This window comes from Haliotis cracherodii, unplaced genomic scaffold, assembly GCF_022045235.1.
Source record: "Haliotis cracherodii isolate W230 unplaced genomic scaffold, xgHalCrac1.p SCAF_6, whole genome shotgun sequence".
NCBI lineage: Eukaryota > Metazoa > Mollusca > Gastropoda > Lepetellida > Haliotidae > Haliotis > Haliotis cracherodii.
In genome coordinates, this window is record NW_027266319.1 from 57,701,264 (window position 1) to 57,728,954 (window position 27,691).

Genomic DNA, 27,691 nt, shown 5'->3' on the forward strand with positions numbered 1-27,691 from the left:
CATCAAAATCAGTGTGTATACAACCATGTATTATATGTGCCAGTCCCAGACACAGATAATTTGAAAGTAGCTTGTGAAATATAATTCTTGTTATAATTCTTGTTGTATTAGGATACAATTTAAAATCTGTTTGTTTCTACAATAAATTTATGGACATATTTAAAAATTAAGTTATTTTGTTCTTCAGATAGATTTTTGTTACCACAAAGAATTGTTTCTAAATTTGGCTGAGTCCCTATATTCCCTAATGTTGATAAACAAAGATTCTTATTAAAGAATATTTTTTACATTCAAGAAAAAGCAGTTGAAAAGCATTTTCGCATGGGGAACCGCAAAGGCAAGAAATAGTGTCTGACAAATTAACCCTAAATAAATCATCATTTAGATTAAAATTGCTACATCTATGTTTAAGTCTTGTGTGGATAATATTAATTTGACGCTTACCATAACTGAAATAATTTGGAGATTTAATAACAATTGGATAAATTTTAGTTTTTAATTCAGCTACAGAGATACTATTTTTAATATTTTCTTTTTCTTACCTGTACACATTTGTGAACTAAGTTCATGTTAACTAAGTTTAGTCTTTTCCATTGTGTTTTCATTTTCATTGGCAGTTATCGATGTCATCATCGTTCACAAAGGCAAACCTGTCTATACGAAGTCCGGTTTTGGGATTCGGGTGGTAGAAAAATTCATCAAACAGCAAACCCTCTAACACAGACGCAAACCCGGACTTGGTGGTGATGATCTTGGCGCCCTAGAAACAGTATCTGGCAACATCACAATCTGAATCTTGGAACTTCAATCTGGCCATATGCAGTTTTGACAACAAAGACATTAAATGTGTTCAGAGGTTGAATTATACGAATAACTTTTCATGTCAGTCAGATCTCCGTCCGCTTTAACGAGGTCATTTACTTTGACAGGTCTCAACCCCCTGGATGCCAGAGGGACATATATGTCCTTCATCTACAACCCTCACTTTGAAGTCGAATATAATTCAAAATACATCACCCACACAAATACACTTCACAGTTTTGAATAAGGTGGGAAATTCCGTGTTCTGTGATATCATCCACTGGCATTTTAGGCCAAGCAAAAGTACTGAAAGTGATCTCTGAAAATTAGGTACATGGTACATGTCGCCATTTTTTACACATAATGGGATTATCCTTACCCACAGTTACAATAAACTAGTGCTAAGCTTAGCGGAGTTATGCCCCCTTTTCATTGTACGTGTGTAACCTCTCTGTCGCCTTTTGACGTCATAGAGAAAAAGTAAGCGTAAGCGTCACTGAAGAGGTCAGAGAGAAACGTAAAGGAAACAAGATGTTACATTTGAAGCGAACGATTATACGGAGAGAGTCAGAAATATAAGAGCGGGGCTTATCCCTTATATGGTGGGTGCACGTAAAAATGATAAGACTGCTTACCTCTCCTATTGACGTAGCGAAGTGTGAAAAAGGTCAGTGACAAGATAGTGATAAACGGCGAAGTCTATGTCCTTGAAAATGATGACCTCAGAAAGATCAGTAATCGACCACCAACAGGGGGTCACCTAGTCGTAATTGTGGGGCACATGGAGGGACGCCTCATGGGACCAGGGGGAGCGGCGGTGGGGGTTCTCATTGGGGAGTCTGTTACAGCCTAGAAAGACGGCCGTGGCCCAATTTCAAAGACCGATACATATCTACATGTACGGACACAACACCATCTACACTGCTCAATCTTAATGTGTGTGTGTGTGGAACATACAAGAAATACACTCCCATCTGCAAGACAACACCTTCATGGCATTTTGTGTTCAATTCTATGTGGCAGAGTAATATTTTGTACATACAAGTTAGGTTTTAATTCTATTTTAGCTATAGTTTTATACACATTCTTTTTCATATTTGAATTAAGTACATAGTTTATTTACCTGCCTTACTTTTGCCATATAATTGTATTTCAACTTAAACATTAATACCATAGCTTATCTGTTTCATTCAGTCTATTATTTATCCAACCTTGACTAACCATACCACTGCATGCTTTTCACCCACAGCACTTAGTATCCCACCCCGCGCATAGAGCACTCTATTGTTCTCTGTGGTCACTCACAGCTGACCACAGGTATTCCTTTGTTTGCTTGTGATCTGAGGCAGTTGCCAGATTACACTTGATGTATGTACATCATAGTCATTTTGTATATATTGTGAATGGATCTTGAATTCATGGATCTAATCATGCTAATGGATGTGAATATTTCATGGATTTGAAGGTTAGTCATAGTATATTTCTTGTGTGATACTTTATATGTATTTGTGTATTTCTAATTCTTAAAGTTAGAAATAAGTTGTGCTTGGTTTATTTCTAATCAGGTTGTGTATTGAATCCACAGTTTAGTGTTTTCTGATCATGATTATTTTATATGATAAAGTATTATAAAGCAGTTTCTTTAATTGATAAATAGCTAATTTATCCTAGGCTATTATCATCTTAACTTGAACAATAACTAAATAAAACTAAACCCTAAATAAACTGTAGTAATTCTATACCTCATACCACATTAAGGTAATTGTGTCAATTGTGTACAAGAATGTATGCGTATGTGTGAAAGTGCATTATTTAAGTAATTTGATCAATCCTTATTTTAAATACCTATTTTACTTGTGTGTTGTGTATAATTATAGTGTAAATAGTATCTGCATTAGTTTATACTTTGTCAATGCAGATGTAACTGGCACTATCTTAGAAGCCTTGGTGACACGGCACAGGTTTCACCAATCTGGTATGTATTGTCTATGTGTTATTCATGAATGTATAAATGTATGTATCTATATATATGCTGATATATCTTTGTAATTACCATGTATACATAGTATTATACCGTCTAGTGTTATGACAGTAGACATGGTTTATGTTTAGTTTAAACTGATTATAGGGTCATAAGCAGATATAATATATATATCATTGTACAGGTTACTTCCTACATGAGTAACATTGGTTTCTTGCTAATTGAATGTCCATTAGATGTAAGACCATTATGTATATTAAAACAATGTCAATGTTCTATGTCTTGTATGCAGTATGTCTCATTATTTATACATTGTTGCAGGTCGTATTTATTCACCATTCTCTTCTAAGAGAATAAACAGCCATCAGCTCACACCCTGTTTGTTGTGTTTACCACCCCGACAACTACCGCTACTACATAGTATTTTCGGTTATGTCGAAACTATGCAGAGTGACACTAGTAAGCTAGTAAACTTATTTCCTGATTATTTATGTTATGTAACCCCAGCAAAGAGAAAACGGCAGTTTGGTCGGTTTTCCGGTGTTTTTGCTGTTTATATACGCACGACATTTGAACACTTGTTTGAGAGACTATTTCCAGAACAGCAAATTGTATATTTTTTAAAGTTAAGGAAATTTTCATCATTGGGTTTCTATACATACTCCCTGAAATCCCCGTTATACGAGGACCCTGAGACTGATGGTATTGAAGAGTTGGACTAAAAAATATCAGCTATTAAATCACGATATTGTAGTGATATTAGAGGATGTCAATGCCAGAGTCGGGTTGAATGACGATTTTTTAATTGAAGATGACTTTAACGAGACAAGATCAACGCAAGACCTTGTAGTGAATAAGTATGGGTTAGCTCTATGGGAAGTATGCAAGTTGTGGGGAATGCACATTGTAAATGGTAGGAGAAAATGTGATGAAGTTGGTTCAGTCACGTGTATTACAAGTAATGAATGGATCAAGCCTAGATGACTATGTACTAGCAAATACTAACTGTTTTCAATCTGTGATAGATATCGTTGTCCATTCCAGAATGGACTCGGGCCATCTTCTAATATATTGTATTTTACAAGTTAAATTAAATTCAAGTGCTGTTAAGGAGCACCTTTAGAATACAGTACCACAACTTCTCGTGAGGACGATCTCTGCCGTAGGTCACATGTCTCAAGACATGCAACCAGTTGTTGCGAGAATCCGTTGAACGCAAACCCGCGACCTTCGGATTGTTAGCCTGACAGCTAACCGACTGAGCTACGTCCACACTGTTAAACTTAGTGCAAAGTTACCTAGTCATGCCTATGACGTTACGGAACTGAACGAAAAGGGTCGAATAGGTGACGGACACTTACGAAGGTTACGGGTAGGCATTGTGTCTCGTGCCTCTAGTCTACGGACACTTACGAATGATCCCGATGCCATTTGGCACACTCGTACCATTCTGTAATCTACAAGATACCAAGTGGTGAGGAATGAGCCGATATGCCGGGAACTGAAAACGGCTCCAGGCGTCAGACGTCAGACGTCGATCTCGCGAGTAGGCATGAATGATATGGTATTTAATAATTCGTCGGGTGATTTTTGTGACAGAAAAGTGTGGTAGGGAACACTGTAGTGAGTGAGTATGGTTTTACGCCGCTTTTAGCAATATTCCAGCAATATCACGGCGGGGGACACCAGAAATGGGCTTCACACATTGTACCCATGTCGGGACTCGAACCCGGGTCTTCGGCGTGACGAGCGAACGCTTTAACCACTAGGCTACCCGACCGCCCCAGGGAACACTGTAAGGATGATGTGGATAATAATAAGGAATGAGGGAGGAATAAGCATGACTAGTGACGACGCAACGGTGAGTTAGCTTTTGAATCAGTACTGAAAAAATGTAGCCGGTGAAAGTCGCTTGTGTGAATGCCCCAGGATAGTTTCCAGTAGCCAAAATATTCGACACAAAACCATTTCATCCTTTGTACTCGACGTTTTTGTGTTTTCATATAATCTATAATAGCCACTAAACGAGTATCTAACCCTAATGATCGTAAAGGGGTGATGGATCGTAAAGGGGATCCAAGGGTTAAGGATAGACTTAGGGTGATCTAAAAGCGACTAAACGGGTTCCTAACCTTAATGATCGTAAAGGGGTGATTTATCGTAAAGGGGATCCAAGGGCTAAGGATAGAGAGTTCGGGGTAACCTACCCTAACACTGGAGACATTAATAAACTGCATTCTTGTGCATAATAATGAAAATTGATGAACTGGAAAAAAATATACGTATTTTATTAGTTCCCATTTATCCACTTCAATTACGAGAAAAACGAAATAAAAATTATACAAAACATAAAAGTGCTTTCGTAAACTAGCGTTTGCTCTAAAATGCGCAGGCTATAATCAGTAAACAAATACTCAAAACTCACAACACCGCAGGGCGTATTCAATGACATTGCGTGTAGAGATGATAGATCACTGGGAGGAGCTTATGCACACTCGATGACCCCTGACGTCACAGGGCATTGTTTCGCCCGTGTGACTGGCAACAAAATACTACAAATTACGTCATAGGGTATGATCACGTGTTTGAAAATTTTGTGGTACTGTACTTTAACCCTCTGGATGCCGAGTTTTTTTTCTGACGCACATTTTCCTAAGATCGGAAAAGTGAAGGTGGTGCGGGAATTGCGCTAACGCGGCACTGGATCTACCTCTGGCTATAAAATTACGCAGAGGTGAAGAATATTAAATTTCCTATTTGATTGTGTAGCTTTAACAGTAAACATCAAACCAGTTTTAAAAATAGACACTCTTAAGTGTTGTCCGAGAATATATTCTGCGTTGAAAAACAGTAAATTTCTCCGCTTTTTATCGTACACCGATAAAAGTACTGTGCGACAATTTTTTTAATTAAGAGGCTTCACGGAAACTGTGAGCGAGCAAAATACTGCCTAATATCTGAACGACATAACTACATATCAAATGCAGTTATGTGCGTATGTATAACGACATACATTCAATTCCAAAAGTAGCATGCCGTAAATGACGAAAACTGCTTTTTCTTTAATTCAAATATGAAAAAGAATGTGTATAAAACTATAGCTAAAATAGAATTAAAACCTAACTTGTATGTACAAAATATTACTCTGCCACATAGAATTGAACACAAAATGCCATGAAGGTGTTGTCTTGCAGATGGGAGTGTATTTCTTGTATGTTCCACACACACACACATTAAGATTGAGCAGTGTAGATGGTGTTGTGTCCGTACATGTAGATATGTATCGGTCTTTGAAATTGGGCCACGGCCGTCTTTCTAGGCTGTAACAGACTCCCCAATGAGAACCCCCACCGCCGCTCCCCCTGGTCCCATGAGGCGTCCCTCCATGTGCCCCACAATTACGACTAGGTGACCCCCTGTTGGTGGTCGATTACTGATCTTTCTGAGGTCATCATTTTCAAGGACATAGACTTCGCCGTTTATCACTATCTTGTCACTGACCTTTTTCACACTTCGCTACGTCAATAGGAGAGGTAAGCAGTCTTATCATTTTTACGTGCACCCACCATATAAGGGATAAGCCCCGCTCTTATATTTCTGACTCTCTCCGTATAATCGTTCGCTTCAAATGTAACATCTTGTTTCCTTTACGTTTCTCTCTGACCTCTTCAGTGACGCTTACGCTTACTTTTTCTCTATGACGTCAAAAGGTGACAGAGAGGTTACACACGTACAAAGAAAAGGGGACATGACTCCGCTATGCTTAGCTCTAGTTTGTTGTAACTCAGGTCACTTGGCGAGAATTAGCTGTGGGTAAGGACAATGTATTATCGTGGTGTTTTGTTCAGGAGGAACCAAACTATTCCAAAACAAATATCGATATTGAAACTGTACACGTTTAGTTATAAAATATACCCATAAGAAATTTTGAAATCGTTCTTCATAAAAAGGAGGTAATAGAGAAATGGATGGCCCTATCTAACCTATAACTTAGTCCTTAGATTCCAACATTCTCCTGATTGTGTAAGTGTAATTTGGCTAATGTTGCATCATTATTAATGGAGCACTAGCCTTATCATCAAATGTAATGAAATACCCTAAAAATAACACCATTCCTTTTGACGTCATGGCTGGTTTTATGTCTTTGATAACGTCGGAAAAAGACGACACTGGTATTTTGATTAATATCTATCTCCCCTAATTTTCTTGCATGGTATGGAAAATCTGGATGTGTGGAACCGAATTTGACGCTTTTTCGACACAACATAAAATGACTGCTCTCACCTAGTAAATAATGTCTTGAATATGTAAACAATTAGATAGTTCAGGTGTATCTTAATTGGACAAGACATGCACCTGTTTAGCATTAATTTACGTAATAAAATTCCCAAATAAAAATATTTCAAAACAACCAAACTTATTTTCGATATCGGACAATTATATTTGTTCATTATTATGTTGTTATTTCTTACACAACAAAAGATAGGAAGAAAGCTCTATTGGTATAGAATTATGAGGATAGTCGTATAGTCGTTTGAACCAACGGCCGGGTTACCTGGCATGGGTTATATTTGTATACATTTTACAATTCCTGGAGGAATAAAGTAAACTGTTTACTATCCTGTGATCACAATATTGAAAAAAAGAATGAAACCATTGATTATATAATGCAAAACGAGAGGAATAATTCGTAAATTGTTTGTGACTAACGCGCACCTGGCGAATCGTTAGATATCACTGTTCTCTGTATCCAACGACATAAAAAAAACAATTCCAAGACCAAGACATTTCAGAAATGTGTGCATATATTTACCGAAAAATATTATCCATTTTGTTAAAGTAATATAGATCTATTCAAGTTTAGTTATAAAATAAAATGAAACAGCTATTCAAAGACATTGGTTATATGAACTTATGATATTGATTATTACACATCCCAAGAAATACGTACATGCTGCAGTTACCTTTACGCTTCATCTTGTAACACTTGTCCAAAGGAAAGAAACATCGTAATTGACACTAAAAACCTATCAATTTGTTATGTAAACAATGTTCAAACAAACAGAAGATTATCAAAGTTTCGATCATATATGTTGTGGCTTATATTTGCGTATGATATAATTTTGAACATTGACAAATATCCAAAGGGAAATTAATAGTGTGAAAAAATGTATAAAACATATGCAAAATCTACATCATTACTGAAACTGTAAACAGCATGATACAGTGATTGTGTGCACTCTCATTCAAGGACCTTCACCTCAAAGAAATTACCAAATATGTACAACAATGTTGACGTATGACATCACTACCTGTGACCGACTTTTACAAAATGGCGTGTTCACTGTCAACAGTACGCGGGATTTTACGAGGGGACTTTCGTTGATTCAGGGATCGCATATACATAAATGTGACATGTAAGTAATCAGAAACATTCTGACAATCTATGTACTGTTATTTTTTGTTATAACTTTCATTGAAAAGAAACGAAATAGGCAGAAATTCCGATAAATACCGTTGTCGTTGTGCGTGATTTTGCGTCAGTCATGGCGTCACACAGGACGGTAACTTTGACAATTTCTGTTGAAAATATCAAATCATTGCAATGTATCTATTTTTGTTTCCCTAATTCTTCCTACGATTCTCTTCCCATGCATATTCTGACAATGTTGAGCCTATATCTTGAACGAATAGACGAATGGATAGCTCAAAATAGGAGGAAATGCTACACTGTGTAAAATCTGAATTTTGCTTTGTTTACATTTCAAACAAGTGCAGTTTTTCGAGCACAGCGTTCGTTTTCACACCTAACATATTTTGCTTGATTTAATCCAGCCACTTTGTATTGGTGACAAAGACCATTGGTCATTTGATTCTAAAATGTATGAGGAATTCAAGGATGTAGGTATCGCAGCTAAGTTTGAAATATACGCGATGTTACAGGCGCCTCATAACCGGTCTACCTGAAACGTGATTTTGTAAACACTAGCCAATATGGCGGAAAGTTCACTTCGGCGTTCGTGTTTGCGTCTTTTCCAAAACATTCGAAACGATTCTCAGGTTATCGGAGACGTTTTGGAATGATAATTGGTGATTTCATAAAAGACAGATACCCGTGATCACTAATATGCTATTTTTGAAATTCATTTCTCCGAGTAAATATCCTAAATATAGATTTCAAAACATTCTGTAAATAACGCCGTGAATGGTGATTTAGTAATGTGTAAAAAATGGCGACATTTACAATGTACCTAATTTTCAAAGGTCATTTTCAGTACTTTTGCTTGGCATAAAATGCCAGTGGATGATATCACAGAACAGGAAATTTCCCACCTTATTCAAAACTGTGAAGTGTATTTGTGTGGGTGAAGTATTTTGAATTTTATTCGACTTCAAAGCGAGGGTTGTAGAGGAAGGACATATATGTCCCTGTGGCATCCAGGGGGTTAAAGGTAGGCCAAATATTGTCGTCTAAACACGTTTCAGAGATGTCGAACAAATGATAATTTGACCAGGTATATTCAGTCTAAGAGACACTTCCGCCTTTTGTGCAAAGAGAAATGCCAACATTTCAACAATATGATCGCGGACGAAATTCGTACAGCAGTTGCAGATGGCGATTGTAAGAAGTTTTGGTTTATAATAAAAGCACTGCTGCAGAACCGTAATGAGAAGATACATATCTCGGCAGAGAAGTGTTATACATTTTAAGGATTTACTAAACCGAACTGGTTGTAAAAGCAGTGATGGGTTTGATGCAACTGTCAATGATTATATGACACATCTCGATGATGAATGTACTTATTGTAACAGTATGGATAATCTGTCAAAGTATTACCAGAGAGGAGATTGAGAAATCAATCAAGTCACTTAAAATGGGCAAATCCCCGGGTATTGATGGCATACCATCCGACTTTTTTAAACACGCTAATTCAATTTTACCATATTTAGAAATATTATTCAATGCTATATTGGATAGCGGTGTTTTTCCCGATAGTTGGAATGTCGGCATGATTATCCCATTGTATAAAAAAGGGGACGTTTATGATCCAAATATTAACCGTGGTATCTCTTTGCTAAATTTAATGGGTAAAATATTCACATCTATCCTTGAATCCAGAATAAAAATATGGCTACAGGTTCATAAAGTATTACATGAATGTCCAGCAGGTTTTAGACATGACTATTCTACAATTGATAATGTATTTGTCCTACAATCTTTATGTCAAAAGTATTTGAGAAAACAAAACACAGATTCCATGCAGCTTTCATAGATTTTCGTATAGCATTTGACTTTGACAGAAATAAGCTATTGTATGTACTTCTCATGAAGGGTGTATATCGGAAAATGTTTAGAATTCTAAAAGATATGTATGACAATCGGACATAATGTATTCATACGCACGTTTTTTTGTGAAAAAGCTTATTATATTTGAAAGGGGTTTCCGTAGAAAACATTTTAACCAATCAGAATCAAGCATTCATCAATGACATGGTAGAATTGATTCTAAAATGTATGAGGAATTCAAGGATGTATGTATCGCAGCTAAGTTTGAAATATACGTGATGCTACAGGCGCCTCATAACCGGTCTACCTGAAACGTGATTTCGTAAACACTATCCAATATGGCGGAAAGTTCACATCGGCGTTCGTGTTTGGGTATTTTCTAAAACATTCAAAACGATTCAAGGGGTTATCGGAGACGTTTTGGAATGATCATTGGTGATTTCGTACAAGTCAGATACCTGTGACTACTAATATGCTATTTTTGAAATTCTTTTCTCCGAGTAAATATCCGAAATATAGATTTCAAAACATGCTGTAAACAACGCCGTGAGTGGTGATTTAGCAATGTGTAAAAAATGGCGATATTTTTCCCCACAGTTGCTGGGAAAAGATTGATCTGATGTGTTCCGCTCTAACATCTGATTTGCTTGATTTAATCCAGCCACTTTGTATTGGTGACAAAGACCATTGGTCATTTGATTCTAAAATGTATGAGGAATTCAAGGATGTAGGTATCGCAGCTAAGTTTGAAATATACGCGATGTTACAGGCGCCTCATAACCGGTCTACCTGAAACGTGATTTTGTAAACACTAGCCAATATGGCGGAAAGTTCACTTCGGCGTTCGTGTTTGCGTCTTTTCCAAAACATTCGAAACGATTCTCGGGTTATCGGAGACGTTTTGGAATGATAATTGGTGATTTCATAAAAGACAGATACCCGTGATCACTAATATGCTATTTTTGAAATTCATTTCTCAGAGTAAGTATCCTCAATATAGATTTCAAAACATGCTGTAAATAACGCCGTGAGTGGTGATTTAGCAATGTGTAAAAAATGGCGACATGTGCCATGTACCTAATTTTCAGAGATCACTTTCATTACTTTTGCTTTGCCTAAAATGCCAGTGAATGATATCACAGAACAGGAAATTTCCCACCTTATTCAAAACTTTGAAGTGTATCTGTGTGGATGATGTATTTTGAATTTTATTCGACTTCAAAGTGAGGGTTGTAGAGGAGGGATATATATGTCCCTGTGGCATCCAGGGGGTTAATATGTATCTGGCTTGTTAGTCTTTGTGGCTTCGAGCGCCAATGTAAATGCCGACATTTCTTGAGGTGCCCGATTTTGGGCCGATAGTTGTTGTTTGAGCTCAAAGAATTCGCAGATGGATATTTTTCCCCACAGTTGCTGGGAAAAGATTGATCTGCTGTGTTCCGCTCTAACATCTAACTGTAAACAGGATATGTATTTGTTGCGGTTATGCCAAAAACAGTTGAATAGTTTAAATTCATAGTTGCGAATGGATTGAGTGTTTGTGCTTGTTGTTGGGACGGATGCATGTTATTTATGTTCACGATGCTTTCGTATCCTTCTCTGTTTGCAAAACTTCTCATGCAAATGTGTCAATGTTTATGTGTCCTTGATTGCTTGAAAACCTATCCAGAGTCGGTGTCTGAATGCGCTCAGGCATATGCGCGTCTCCGTTTGTGAGCGTGCTGTTAGCCAGCATTGCCGTATTTGTGTTTGTTATAGTAGGAATTAAGCACTGTCGTAGCCAAGTTTGTATATGCATAATATTGCGCAAATTAATACAGACTAAATCGCTATCCAACGTACCTGCTGTGTTTTGGACTACTCCGTCTCCACTGATGCGCCACGTCTGCTCCAACCACATAATTTCTCCTTATCCCCGTCCTACTGGCTTTCGGACCCTTTACTAGTCGGTGGGCCAGCGCCGCTTTCCTGTTGGGAGGCATCCCTCATACAGCAATGAAAAAAAGGCATGAGGTGAGCCACAGGTGAAATCGCAAGAGGTGAAATCGCTAACGACCGGACGCGTTGTGTTGTTATGATGACTTGACGGTTGGGGAGTAAAAGTAGTGACGTCATAAGACCAAGGGTAGTGACGTCATGGAAGTAATGACGCATGGTTGCTATGGGGAGTATTTACAGCATTGTTTTAGCGGGCCAGAGGCGAATGTTTGTAAAAAAAAAAAAGGTAAAATGGGGATAGTTACATTGAGGTTATCACGCGAGTGTGTTTGGGAATGTTAACCCCCTGGATGCCAGAGGGACATATATGTCCTTCCTCTACAACCCTCACTTTGAAGTCGAATAAAATTCAAAATACATAACCAACACAAATACACTTCACAGTTTTGAATAAGGTGGGAAATTTCCTGTTCTGTGATATCATCCATTGGCATTTTAGGCCAAGCAAAAGTACTGAAAATGACCTTTGAAAATTAGGTACATTGTAAATGTCGCCATTTTTTACACATTACTAAATCACCATTCACGGCGTTATTTACAGCATGTTTTGAAATCTATATTTAGGATATTTACTCGGAGAAATGAATTTCAAAAATAGCATATTAGTGATCACGGGTATCTGTCTTTTATGAAATCACCAATTATCATTCCAAAACGTCTCCGATAACCCGAGAATCGTTTCGAATGTTTTGGAAAAGAGGCAAACACGAACGCCGAAGTGAACTTTCCGCCATATTGGCTAGTGTTTACAAAATCACGTTTCAGGTAGACCGGTTATGAGGCGCCTGTAACATCGCGTATATTTCAAACTTAGCTGCGATACCTACATCCTTGAATTCCTCATACATTTTAGAATCAAATGACCAATGGTCTTTGTCACCAATACAAAGTGGCTGGATTAAATCAAGCAAAATATGTTAGGTGTGAAAACGAACGCTGTGCTCGAAAAACTGCACTTGTTTGAAATGTAAACAAAGCAAAATTCAGATTTTACAGTGTAGCATTTTCTCCTATTTTGAGCTATCCATTCGTCTATTCGTTCAAGATATAGGCTCAACATTGTCAGAATATGCATGGGAAGAGAATCGTAGGAAGAATTAGGGAAACAAAAATAGATACATTGCAATGATTTGATATTTTCAACAGAAATTGTCAAAGTTACCGTCCTGTGTGACGCCATGACTGACGCAAAATCACGCACAACGACAACGGTATTTATCGGAATTTCTGCCTATTTCGGTTCTTTTCAATGAAAGTTATAACAAAAAATAACAGTACATAGATTGTCAGAATGTTTCTGATTACTTACATGTCACATTTATGTATATGCGATCCCTGAATCAACGAAAGTCCCCTCGTAAAATCCCGCGTACTGTTGACAGTGAACACGCAATTTTGTAAAAGTTGGTCACAGGTAGTGATGTCATACGTCAACATTGTTGTACATATTTGGTAATTTCTTTGAGGTGAAGGTCCTTGAATGAGAGAGCACACAATCACTGTATCATGCTGTTTATAGTTTCAGTAATGATGTAGATTTTGCATATGTTTTATACATTTTTTCACACTATTAATTTCCCTTTGGATACTTGTCAATGTTTAAAATTATATCATACGCAAATATAAGCCACAACATGTATGAACGAAACTTTGATAATCTTCTGTTTGTTTGAACATTGTTTACATAACAAATTGATAGGTTTTTAGTGTCAATTACGATGTTTCTTTCCTTTGGACAAGTGTTACAAGATGAAGCGTAAAGGTAACTGCAGCATGTACGTATTTCTTGGGATGTGTAATAGTCAATATCATAAGTTCATATAACCAATGTCTTTGAATAGCTGTTTCATTTTATTTTATAACTAAACTTGAATAGATCTATATTACTTTAACAAAATGGATAATATTTTTCGGTAAATATATGCACACATTTCTGAAATGTCTTGGTCTTGGAATTGTTTTTTTTATGTCGTTGGATACAGAGAACAGTGATATCTAACGATTCGCCAGGTGCGCGTTAGTCACAAACAATTTACGAATTATTCCTCTCGTTTTGCATTATATAATCAATGGTTTCATTCTTTTTTTCAATATTGTGATCACAGGATAGTAAACAGTTTACTTTATTTCTCCAGGAATTGTAAAATGTATAAAAATATAACCCATGCCAGGTAACCCGGCCGTTGGTTCAAGCGACTATACGACTATCCTCATAATTCTATACCAATAGAGCTTTCTTCCAATCTTTTGTTGTGTAAGAAATAATAACATAATAATGAACAAATATAATTGTCCGATATTGAAAATAAGTTTGGTTGTTTTGAAATATTTTTGGGGGAATTTTATTACGTAAATTAATGCTAAACAGGTGCGTGTCTTGTCCAATTAAGATACACCTGAACTATCTAATTGTTTACATATTCAAGACATTATTTACTAGGTGAGAGCAGTCATTTTATGTTGTGTCGAAAAAGCGTCAAATTCGGTTCCACACATCCAGATTTTCCATACCATGCAAGAAAATTAGGGGAGATATATATTAATCAAAATACCAGTGTCGTCTTTTTCCGACGTTATCAAAGACATAAAACCAGCCATGACGTCAAAAGGAATGGTGTTATTTTTAGGGTATTTCATTACATTTGATGATAAGGCTTGTGCTCCATTAATAATGATGCAACATTAGCCAAATTACACTTACACAATGAGGAGAATGTTGGAATCTAAGGACTAAGTTATAGGTTAGATAGGGCCATCCATTTCTCTATTACCTCCTTTTTATGAAGTACGATTTCAAAGTTTCTTACGGTTATATTTTATAACTAAACGTGTACAGTTTCAATATCGATATTTGTGTTGGAATAGTTTGGTTCCTCCTGAACAAAACACCACGATAATACATTGTCCTTACCCACAGCTAATTCTCGCCAAGTGACCTGAGTTACAACAAACTAGAGCTAAGCATAGCGGAGTCATGTCCCCTTTTCTTTGTACGTGTGTAACCTCTCTGTCACCTTTTGACGTCATAGAGAAAAAGCAGTTTTCGTCATTTACGGCATGCTACTTTTGGAATTGAATGTATGTCGTTATACATACGCATATAACTGCATTTGATATGTAGTTATGTCGTTCAGATATTAGGCAGTATTTTGCTCGCTCACAGTTTCCGTAAAGCTTCTTAATTAAAAAAATTGTCGCACAGTACTTTTATCGGTGTACGATAAAAAGCGGAGAAATTTACTGTTTTTCAACGCAGAATATATTCTCGGACAACACTTAGGAGTGTCTATTTTTAAAACAGGTTTGATGTTTACTGTTAAATCTACACAATCAAATAGGAAATTTAATATTCTTCACCTCTGCGTAATTTTATAGCCAGAGGTAGATCCAGTGCCGCGTTAGCGCAATTCCCGCACCACCTTCACTTTTCCGATCTTGGGGAAAATGTGCGTCAGAAAAAAAACTCGGCATCCAGAGGGTTAAATATCCTGCATTAGGAATAAACATTGTATTTAGCGAGCCTTGGCGAGCTAAATACGTAGTGGCTATTCCTAATACAGAATATGTATCATATAATGGGTAGGTTTCTCAATCGGATAAAGCCAACGGATAAAAACGATATCCGTTGGGGTCATATGCAGATAGAGATACAAATATCAAAGGTCAAGTAGGACTACTTTCACTGTTTATAAACAAACATGACCTCTGCGGCTTGAAACCTTCTCCACAGATCAAAATAAAATCTAGTTGGATTTGGCCGAAATATGTTTGAATTGTTACCGTGTTTCTTTTTGTCGCTGTGTGTACATCTGACTACACTTCTTAACGTTATGACAGGACAGACCGACTGTCAACAACGTCTGACTGTGGCCGTGAGCGTGGCCGTCTCATAGACTAGGGTTCGAGTAGCTTCCCTTTGACAAAGGGCAGTTACTCAAGCTGTCACTGTCACTTGCTGACACATCACTTACCCTGTGACGTACAAATATTAATGCGCGCATTCCAGGAAAACTCCCAATGTTTCGGTAATGTATGGTGGCCGAGAGGGGACATCGCTTTCTCGCTTTATCGCTTTATCGCTTTATCGCCTTATCGCTCTAATAGCTCTATCGCTCTTTTGCTTTCTCGCTCTATCACTTTCTGGCTTTATCCCTCTATCGCTTTCTCGCCCTATTGCTTAGCTTCTTCTAATGACTAGCCATAGTCATATGAAGGAATCGGGTGTTCTTTAACTTCTTTTGAATAGTATGTGCTGTAAATCTTGAAATTAATGTAAATTATAAATGCAAAAAAATTAGCGTAGACATAATTACCGTATTCGACGTAATAAGTGCCCAGGTCGCTCTCAAGAATAATATTTTGGCGAAAAAAAAAGTTGAGTTGAAAGATAAATTTCGTGGTTTATGCTGACAGCCTGAAATGTTTATGTACGACAGATATATTTTTCCCGAATTTAATTGCCCATAATTAAGTGTGCATATAACGCAGGAGTGTGTATTATACGCGAATAAGTCTGGTGTACATTAATCAATCGCAAGGGGTGCTAATTGGGATTGTTCACTAGCCAATATTTTAGCAAATATCGCCGTGGGCATTGATTAGAGCGGGGCGCTTAATTATTACTTTCGAATAAGGTAATTATACTTTGCATTTATGTCTCAGAAATGACTGTTGATAAGACGGCCTCACTGAACACTTTGAATAGCGGAAATACCAACTTGAATATAAAACCAATCAACTAACCAATTTCCACATTACGCTTACTGAGAAAAATATGTCATCCAAAAACTAGAAATTACATAATGGACATCCGGTAGTATTAACTATTGCTTGGGTGAGGACTTCCACTTTGATGACATCTACTCCGCAAACAGAATAAACGTTGATATAAGCGTTGTTTTTAGGAAAATACTATTGCTTTTTAGGAAGTACGTACTACTCAGCGCTACTGAGCGGTGTTATTTGCTATTTGGTTTGATAACTTGGCCTGGGGGCGGGGGATCCAATAGCTAAATAGGGTCATAAATCAATCAAATTCTTTATTACGCAGAAATACGTGGATTGTTATAAAAGCACATATGTCTGTACTGTTAAATCATACTACTCAAAATTTGATAAGGATCGTAGATATTTTTCTTAATAAAAAAACAAAATAACTGCATAACTGGCAATATTGTGTTCAAGTGAAATCAAAAACGTCTCCAACACACTTGCACGTGCATTTCATGCCATGGGAAATGCGTTTCACATCACAGTTCATGCTTTTGTTACCATTGCACGATTTCCAATCAGGCAACGGTGTCTGATTCATTCTGAAACTTTAAACTCAATTGAGTGTTTACACTACGTTTATCTACGCAATGCCCCCTCAACGTGTAAGGCGTCGCCTGACGACAGAACAACTGGGCAGATGTATTGGAATGCTTGATGCTGGCTATTCACAACGTGACGTTGCCAATGCACTAAACGTCAGCCAGAGCGTTGTAAGCAGGGCCTGGTCCCGACAGCAAAATTTTGGTACAGCAGCACACCGACATGGGGGTGGTCGTCAGAGGTCGACAACCCAACGCCAAGATCATTTTGTGGCTCTTCAGGCACGACGTCATCCCTTCTGGACAGCAACCAGCCTACGTAACGACCTCCTGAACGCCTCGGGGGTGAATGTGTCCACTCAGACGATACGGAATCGTCTTCACAATGCAGGTCACTACTCGAGAAGGGCATGTGTCCGAATCCCCCTGACTGTTCGACACTGGCGGGAGCGATTGGAATGGGCTGAAGATCATGTCACTTGGACACGGAACGATTGGGTTCCAGTTCTGTTCACCGATGAGTCCAGGTATTGTTTGGACTTTAGAGACAGGAGGCAGCGGGTGTGGCGACGACAACGTGAACGTTTCCATGATGCCAACATCAGTGAACATGACCGTTATGGTGGTGGTTCCATCATGGTCTGGGGTGGAATCAACAGAGATGGAAGGACAGATCTTCATGTCCTGGAGAGAGGAACACTGACGGGGGTGAGGTACTGGGATGAGATCCTCGATGTGCACGTCAGACCCTACGCTGGTGCTGTTGGCCCTGAGTTCATCCTGATGGATGATAACGCCCGTTCTCATCGCGCCAGGGTGGTTGAGCAGTACCTTGAGCAGGAGACAGTTGTCCGCATGGATTGGCCAGCGCGCTTGCCGGACTTGAACCCGATTGAGCATGTCTGGAACATGCTGCAGGTTGCCCTTTCACGCCGTAGAGCACAACCCACGACTTTGGCAGAGCTCGGACATGCCCTCGTGGAAGAGTGGAACAACCTTCCCATTGGGAACATCCGGGTGCTTATTGAAAGCATATCTCGACGTTGTCAGGCCGTCATTGATGCAAGGGGGGGTCATACCCGATATTGACACTTCATCGACTAAGTGTAATGATGGACTATCCCTCATAACTGTGTCATTCTTTCTCTTGTTTGCTGTTAACATTTTTTAATGAAATGCCTTTTGGTGTTTGCAGATTTCAAACATTCCATATTGATACAAGTTCGTGCCGTTCATGAATTTTCATTCATAACATGATTAAACACTGAGTCAGAGTCATGTCTTTTGTTATGTTTGTGGTAACTTACACACATATCACCTAGTGATCCTTATCAAATTTTGAGTAGTATATATTTAAGTAGATAGTGAGAAAATTTCAACATTCCGTCCATATGTATAATTTGAAATCCGACTGGAAAAATCTCAACTCTCTTTTATGATTAAAACCCACAAGAGGGAATATTGCTATACCGCGAGAAAGCGATAGAGCGATAAAGCGATAAAGCGATATTTCCCATAATGCCGTACATTAAAACGTTTTTTGTTGATATTTAGTGATCCTGTAATTCTCAACGCTATTTATGATTATATTTTTTAAACATCTTGTAGTAGATAGATATGTTACAAAATACACACGTAATATTTCTCGTTTAGCTTGCATATTTTCTTGTAGTGTAATAAATAAGCAAGATTCAAAGAATACAGATAGTCACTGTTCATATTTTGTTCATTATGCATACATGTACACAGTTATGTTTCCCTTACAAAATACAGATGAATTAGATATATGTCTCTACCTTAAGTCACATATACGACTTTCGAGAGCGTCATTAACCCGTAACCCCATTCCTTGGACAATAGAAATGAAATGCGTTGTAAATATTTTTTTTAAACAACTCATTTCTTATAATGACTTTCGATCAAACTGTCTTTGGGAATTAAATTTAATGCTTAAGTGCTTGTAAAATAAAGTTTAACTTTCCCAGAAGGAGAGACTAGATATCCAATTATAGTATAGGCTCAGGCAGGAATATACATATTCATGTAGCAATTCTCTATCCATTTAAACTGTATGGTTAACAATTGTGCGTTCTGATGTGAGTTATGTTGTTATCTACTACCTTTTTACACAGACAATGTGTCGGAAACACACACACACACACACACACACACACACACACACACACACATAATTTTGACAAAATACTATACTTCAGATATACATAACATATCACAATGATAGCTGATTTAATATATGTTATAGATAATCATAGTAATGCATTTCATATTGTTATCAACCTTAACTATGTGGCCATACCAATTATGTCTCTCCATATGTGTAGTTTACACAAGTACACATATCAACTGTGGTAACGCCACAGCGATGGGGGCAGTGGGGTAGCCTAGTGGTTAAAGCGTTCGATCGTCAAGCCGAAGACCCAGTTCGATTCCCCACATGGGTACAATGTGTGAAGCCCATTTCTGGTGTGACCCGTGATATAACTGGATTATTGTTAAAACGACGTGAAACCATTCTCACTCACTCACAGCGGTGTTTATCAAATTACTATATGCAAGTACATATATTTGTAGATTTGCACAAGACAAGAAACACAATTCAAGTTAAACATACATCAAATGTCAAAAAGAACATTTACGGACAAGCTTACGACACACAGTAACATCATATACTACCGAAAACAAGTTATAGAACACCCACAATTATAAGATTGTATTTTTGCAAAACAATCAGCCATGACTAATTAACCATAGTCTTTTAACTCCTTTTGAAAAGAATATATTTAGATTTTAACCTGATTTATTTAGAGCGTATTGCCATGATCTGCCACGCGCTTTCGGCGTGATGGTCACATACATCTGAATAGGGCCGTAAAGCAATCAATTACATTTTACGCAAAAACCGGTGGATTGTTTTGAAAATCACCCACGTCTGTACAGATAAATTATGTTTTAAGTAAATAGTGAGAAAAGTTCAACATTACCTCCCAATTGCAGCAGATAGCACATGCGGCCCCTGTAGTGGTCAAGAGGGGATACTGCTTAACCGCAAGAAAGCGAGAAAGCGATAGAGCGATAAAGCGATAGAGCGAGAAAGCGATGTCCCCTCTCGGCCACCATAGTAATGTTTGTGAGAGAGGGATAGCGATTTTGAAGCACAGAATTAAAGAATGACACATGATAAAGATGTTATCACGCTTGTGTGTTTGGGGATCATAAATATCCTGTAGTAGGAATAAACACTTTGTATTTAGCGAGCCTTGGCCAGTGGGGCTAAGGTGAATACCTGACCAGCCCCTAGAATTTTCCCGCCACGTTACAAAAACAAACAAATGTTAAAGTAACTTACAGGTCCTCTGAAGCGTAAAGACGCTGTCCTGACGCAAGCAATAGGCAATATACATACTTAAAAAATAGCACAACAAGGGTTAAACTAAAATATTTATTCAACCACACTAATTCTACATACGTGAGCACTGAACACTTAATCACTGTGAAATAGGAGACACTTTTATTACATCCAAACTCACCAAGAATTTAGACTATAAATTCTTTTCAATACCGTCCAACATCCAACCACGTGTAACAGAGCACATGTTGCCCGCCTTGCACGTGCGTCCCACTCAACTCCTGAAAGTTGTACACTCTTTGAAAACCAAACGCCGAACCCTGAATCTCAATCAATCAATCAATCAATCAATCTGGGAGATTTAACGTGCGCTTTCCGACTAATGCGTATCTCGCACACGGGGAAGCACTTATACTATTGGGGAAAAACAGCTTAATGAATAAATAAAGAATTGCAACCCCCCAAAAGAATACAGTCTAATCTAATAAAGTTAAGGGGTTGGCTGGGTAGGAGTGGGCGGTAAAAGAATATTCGATAATGCGGAAAAGTTTGGGCATGGGATTTGGATGGGGGGTGTCAAGCATGGGAAGGCACGGCGTCGGCTGGCGAGCGTGTGTGGCGGTTTCGGGTCTGCTGCTGTCTATGCCTGTTGGCTAGGGCAGCTTCCTGGGGGCTGAGACCTCTGAAGAGTGACTTGGTCGGTCTGGCGGCGCAGTGGACGGTGAACTATATATTTTGTCTTATCCATCAAATTTGGTACAAGTTTTTCTACGTTAGCTAACCTTGTATTACCCATCAAAGAGTGTTGATATTCCGACATCCCATCTTTATTAACCATTAATCTTTCTGGAGCTAGGGGATAACTGTTATGGTCTTAATGTAACGAATTTGGATATTCCAAGTCAACTTCTAGTATGTACCCTTTATTCACATCATTCACATTGATATCATCGACCCACTCAAAACCACCCGTGGGTAAAGGTTGACTCATAGCCCATCCGTACAAATTGTTGGCGTCGAGATATAATATGTGCGTGTCGGGTTTACTCGGATCGTATCTTTCCACTAATTTATTATTAGCCTTAGAATACCTTTTTGCTGCCATCGGCATACCCCCTCTTAATCCTTTCTCAATAAACAAGTGCATATCATAATCTGTGAGTAGTTTTAGTTCTACGCCGATCTTCTTCAACAATGCATCCCACGATAGTCCCGGACTGGAATAGTACCATGCCGGGTCCAAGCCGTATTGTTTTAAACATGTCTTTCTAAATATCTCAAATATATCTGCGAATAACAGTACATCGGTTTTTAAGTACAGATCGTGATAATCGCCTAAATTCTTACAACCTAATTTATCCCAGACCGTCGGAGCGTGTTCATAATCGGCATCGGTTATTTTAGATTCTGTTAAGTTACTATAGAATGATTCAAGGGGTGGTAATTCAGTTTCTTCGAATCTTGACCAATCATCCATATATTCGTAAGGATATACACCTTTTCTCAGCAACAAATGACAAGTTATCTTATCGGTATATTGATTTGTTATCGCAAAGTCATCGGGATTGTTCACATTAGCTAAATTGTCCAGGGAAGATAACAGAAACTGTACGGAGTCTATGAATCTAAGCCCATTACTTTGCTTTATTCTAGATTTCCCATTCTTGTCCCTATAATGTCAACGAGAACGATATGTATTTTTCCATATTGTTAGGAATGCACGTTAAACCGCCGTCGGTCTTTGAGATAGCTTGCATAATGAATGTGAATCGTATCCCCTAAGGTTATGAAACACAACGGGGATGGGTATTGTTTGAGAATTCATTTTTAGTTTCAAGTTACACTCGTTATGATCGGCCCCCCGATAATTACCCGTGACGTGGCAATGATCTCTTACGGAATCCCCATTCAGGGGTTTGTTACAAACATGACAACTCAACTCGTTGACTTCTTATAGGCCCTCCAATCATCCCTCGTCATACACATGGGTTTCTTACGCGATAAATTTTCCCTGATTATTCTCTCTTCGTTTTGTAGATATTCTAGGAACTTTCCCGCTGCATCGGGACCTCTGTAAATCATGGGCTGGTTTATTTTCCCATCATACCTTACAACTATATATCCAAACCCACAAGAAACATGTTCTTGAGTTTTGTACGTAAAACTATTATCTTGATTGCTACGGTTTGTATTTTCTATGGGTTTGATAAGCGCTTCGAAGTCGGCGTAAATTACGTACGGTACTGGCATTTGATAACAATAATGTTCAAATTTTAATATATTTTTTCCCTCTTTAGGCATATGGATCCTGATAGCGGTCTGTCCAACACCTCTACAGTCTTCTTTATGCGCTTCTAATAGATCTTGTCTGCTGTACCCATGTAGGCTTCTTTCGCAGAAATATTTCTTTCCCTTATATTTAGTTTGATCGTATAATAGCCTGTTTAAACTCTTTATCCACTTATAATAATATTTTCCATCTTTTTCGATCAGAAATGAATTGATTCTGGGAATATGTTCCAGAGCGGAGCTTATCCTGTGTACAACAATTCCTTTAGAATGTCCGAAAACATTTATAGCTAAATTATTTTGCTTTTCCACCTTATCAATTTGTGATATTGGTGTAGGTTCGTCTAAACCATCGAAGTTGGGTCCATCATTTTGGTGATAGCTAGAAGGTCTATCCGGATGCTTGTCTACGGGGAACAATGCAGATCTTATCATTCTTAAACAGCCATCGGATTTATTTTTTACATTAATTATGGCTTTTTTCTTCTTATAATACGGGGGTAAATCTATATAAGATCCACCTTTGAAGGGCATATGATTTGCTATATCTAAATATAAACTACCGATTTTATCCACACCCCAACCCGAACCTCTATTAGTCCAGCGTTCTAAAGTTTCCTGTATCCTCTGAATTGATGTATCTAATGATGCGTTTCTAGTATCTTACTTTTACTCAATAACATTTTAATCATCAGCTGGTATTTTGTACTATGTAAATCATCTAACTCCTCGTTAATTTTACTCGATATGATGGGCTTAATATCGTTAACATCCATGTTGGAATTAATATCCATCTTCCAACCTCTTAGATATTTACCAACGCCGGCGGATGTGGGTACAAATATTAATTCTTGTTGAATATTATCATCATCATCATTATCATCTAGTAAAGCGATCAATTCAGCTCTTCTCATTCGAGAATAACCTCTCAGCCCACTGTTTCTTGCTTGAGCTTTGAGTTCTCTAACAGTCTGGGGTTTGTTGTATTCCAAACCGAGTAAGGTAATCAATTCAGCTTTTCTCATTCGAGATTATCCATGTACACCATGTTGTTTTGCCATAGCCTTCAACTCTCTGACAAAAACCATTGTGACCATGGTATATACAAAATGATTCATTTGTCTAAATGGTTGTTTTTCATATATAAATACGTATTCTCCCCAACCTATTCCTCTCATTGATGCAATCTCTCTTCCTAGCATAAATAATCTGCTTCCTGACCTTATCAGCACCGTGACTCATACATAAACTGTAACTACATTTGACTCCAATCCCACATACAGAACAAACATAATTTTTAAAACCCTTTCTGATGTTATAAGCTTGAGTGCCACAGTAAATACCCACAGATGGCTTCTGACATTGAATCGATTTCCCAATGAGTGTATATTTGCACAGATTCATGGTTATACACATATCATATCATTTGTCTAAAAGGTAAATCACATCTACACTATTGATTAGGCAGTCAGCCAACGCTATTTTTAGATTAGCTGTCATGGTGATTTATAGATTAGCTGTCACTCTGACTAGGTCATGGTATAGTTGACAATTGCAACAGCTAATAACCCCATTATCACAAATGCGACCTCGCGGTCTTTCTGAGCCTCTGATGGTGTGTAAAACTGAATCATTGTTGGTCTCAGTATTGGGTCAAGTTTTTTCCCATAAACGAGGAAGTATTCGTGCATGGCAGATTCGACATCCTTAAACGTTTGAATTGAATGTCCTTCCTTTACACATTTCTTCATGAATAAAGTCTAATCTCTTCATTCTCTGCCGCGTATATTGTGACTGAGCTGCTTCGAGTTGTTCTAAAGCTTTGTTATGTCGTTTACGCTCCTCTTCAACTTCTTTAGCGTTTGATTTCCTCAAAGTAGAAAATAAATAATTACTCCCCAAAAAAGCTAGAGCATTAACAATAGCTCCACCGACCATTATAGCAATTGTTGCCATGTTTATATGAATATAAAATATTCAAATGTTCAATGATATAAAATATTCAAATGTTTAATTAATTACTTCATTATGTCTTCCGGGATACGTTTTGGTTTGATGAGCATATCTTTTGTAGCCATAGCCAATCCAATATCCAGAATCATCATACCTATAGCTATATCATAACCATTAAAATCTAGCTTGGGAGGTGTGGCTTTAGTAATCATTTTAGCTATACGGGCATAGCCAATGGCCAAGCCGGTGACCACCGCTGAATGATACGTTGCGTTTACCAACATTTTACCGTCTGTAACTGGAGTAGTCATGCTTCTTATAGCATTATATGGGGGCTAACCTCTAATTGAAGTTGTTGTTACATTGGTGCTGACGTTTTCTCTTCTCCGGTCTTATAAAAGAACCATACAGCCACTATACCAGCAACTCCTACTAGTGCCCATGTTTTAATCGGATTAATATTTGAATTATATATTAATTTCGCTTTCCTCGCCAGCCCTCCCTTTCTTCCTGTGGCTATTTTCAAAGGATTCTTTGTCACTCTGGCTTTTAGTATTTTCTCATTCACATGTGGTGGTTCCTCATTCACTCGTTGTTCCGCAATCTGTTGTGCAGTTATTTCCTCGTTCACAATCTGTGGTGCAGTTATTTCCTCGTTCGCAATCTGTTGTGGTGTCACCTGTTGAGTCTCCATTATTATTAAGTGGGCACGTATGTTTAAATTGACAATACCTAGCTGTTATTAAAGCTATGGTGAGTGGAGCTAAGAACATTCCGTATCTATGATAAAACTCACAGCTCACTGAGCTTATGGCGTGTTCAATGAATGGGTCTTTCACGAGAGATTTGCATAAATACAAGCGATGTTCTGTCGGGATAGGGAGAAACGTACTAGCTACGACTGTATAGTTGTAATATAGCCGACCCTATCATTTTAGTCATGGTAGCTCCCAGTCTAGACTCGAAACGCGCGTACAGTTTTTTAATTTCTTCATCGCTCATGTTATCAATTTTTTCGATGGTATAATTTTTTCCCAAATATTGGGAACATTTTCCACCGGCTACCAAAGCTGCGAGTCTTTCTCTATATTTATCTAAAGATTTAGCTGTCATAGGTTCTTCTGCATCAGATTCTTTGAGCATTTGTTCGATGAGTTCGTCGCATTCCATAATGTAATACCTAAGGAGATATTTAAGTCTAACATAATATTAGGCATATCCAATACATCCCGTAATAATGAACTGTTGCGAAAGAATGATGATTTCGAACCACATTTTATGTCATATTGTTTTCTACCAGTACAGTAGAGCTGCCCTTGCACTTGAAAGAATTATGGCTTGCTTTTGTCAAGGGTAAGTTTTCCCTCAGATACGTTCAAATAGGGAACAGTTATCTCTGAGATTAGGCGGTCTTTAGATGCAAATGGACATTTCACTTCAATGGTAGTATCATCAACGAGAAGTGAATCTGGTGAAGCTGCGAGAAATGGATGAACATCTGACACAAACATGCCTCATGGTGAGGTTTTGAAACCACTTGACCTTTCAAAAGCTTTTATTGCCACCTTTTCATATTTTCTGCCATGTCTAAGTGGTGGACTTTGAATGTCCTCAAAAGGCTTAGTCATTGATCTAGCAAGTTTATGAAAATCAGTTTTGTCTGTTGCCAAACAAATTTTCCCAAAATTGGAAGAAGAAATTCTCTTTGTGTGTTCAGTTTTCCATTCCTCGCTCTTAGACTGTTTACGGGTTATTATTTCAAGGTTGGTTTTATCCAAATCTGATATTTCTGATATATTCTGGGATTTCAGGTATTGGTCAGCTAAAGATAACTTAAGATAATCATGATCATGATTAACAGCAAATGGATTTGCTGGAGGAAACATTTGAGAAACTGGAAATGTATTGACACTAGGGTGGTTTAACCAAACATTGCGAAAAAAGTCAGGGTAATTTGGCACTTTGCGATACTGAACTGGTCGTGGGTCAAATATAACATTCAGTTCACTGTTGCATAAATCAAGGTCAGTCGCCTTTATGGCATCGCCAGTTGTTGAAAATTTGTGCATAGCATATAACACTGCACAAATATGTTTGCAATGTCCTGATGGACCCTGGCCTGCAGCACACTCAGACTGCCCCTCCACAACAGAACCATTGTCATCAATTGCAATATCAACTTTGTAAGTCACATGCTTCTTCATTTCAGCACGGCACTCAGACTTCAGGAAACACATGTAACCAGGTTTTGAATAACGAAAAAAATTCAAAAACCTACTAGTGTACAGATTCTTTGAACTTGAACCAAGTTTCTTCTGAAAAGGCTGTAAGTAATAATTTATAGCTTCATATGCTAAAAAAGGAAGATGACTGTCACCATTTACATCCCTATTAGTTTCGACTGGGGGCAGTGTCATTTCGAACTCAGCTTCAAGTTCAGTCTCTTTCCCAAAATTGCAGTTTCCGTCATAGCTCTCGAGTCTGAAAAACATTTGAAATAAACAACTGTAAAAGAAAGAACCTGATTGAAAAAAATGACTGTAAAATAAATGGACTATTAAATTATTTTTGGAGTACACAAATGTCATAGTTTACAATTATTAAAATAACAACAGATCCCTGTAACTCCAAAGTCAACAAATCAGTATTTCTGTCAGAAAGGAAGCTTAAGCCATCTCTGCACTGTTATCAGTACTAAAACA

The 27,691-nt window shown here is 37.9% G+C and overlaps 1 pseudogene; it reads right to left on the minus strand.

The window, feature by feature from the left end:
* Positions 1-607: 607 nt before the first annotated feature.
* Positions 608-27,481, minus strand: LOC139446529 (uncharacterized; annotated as a pseudogene).
* Between the last annotated feature and the right edge of the window lie 210 nt (positions 27,482-27,691).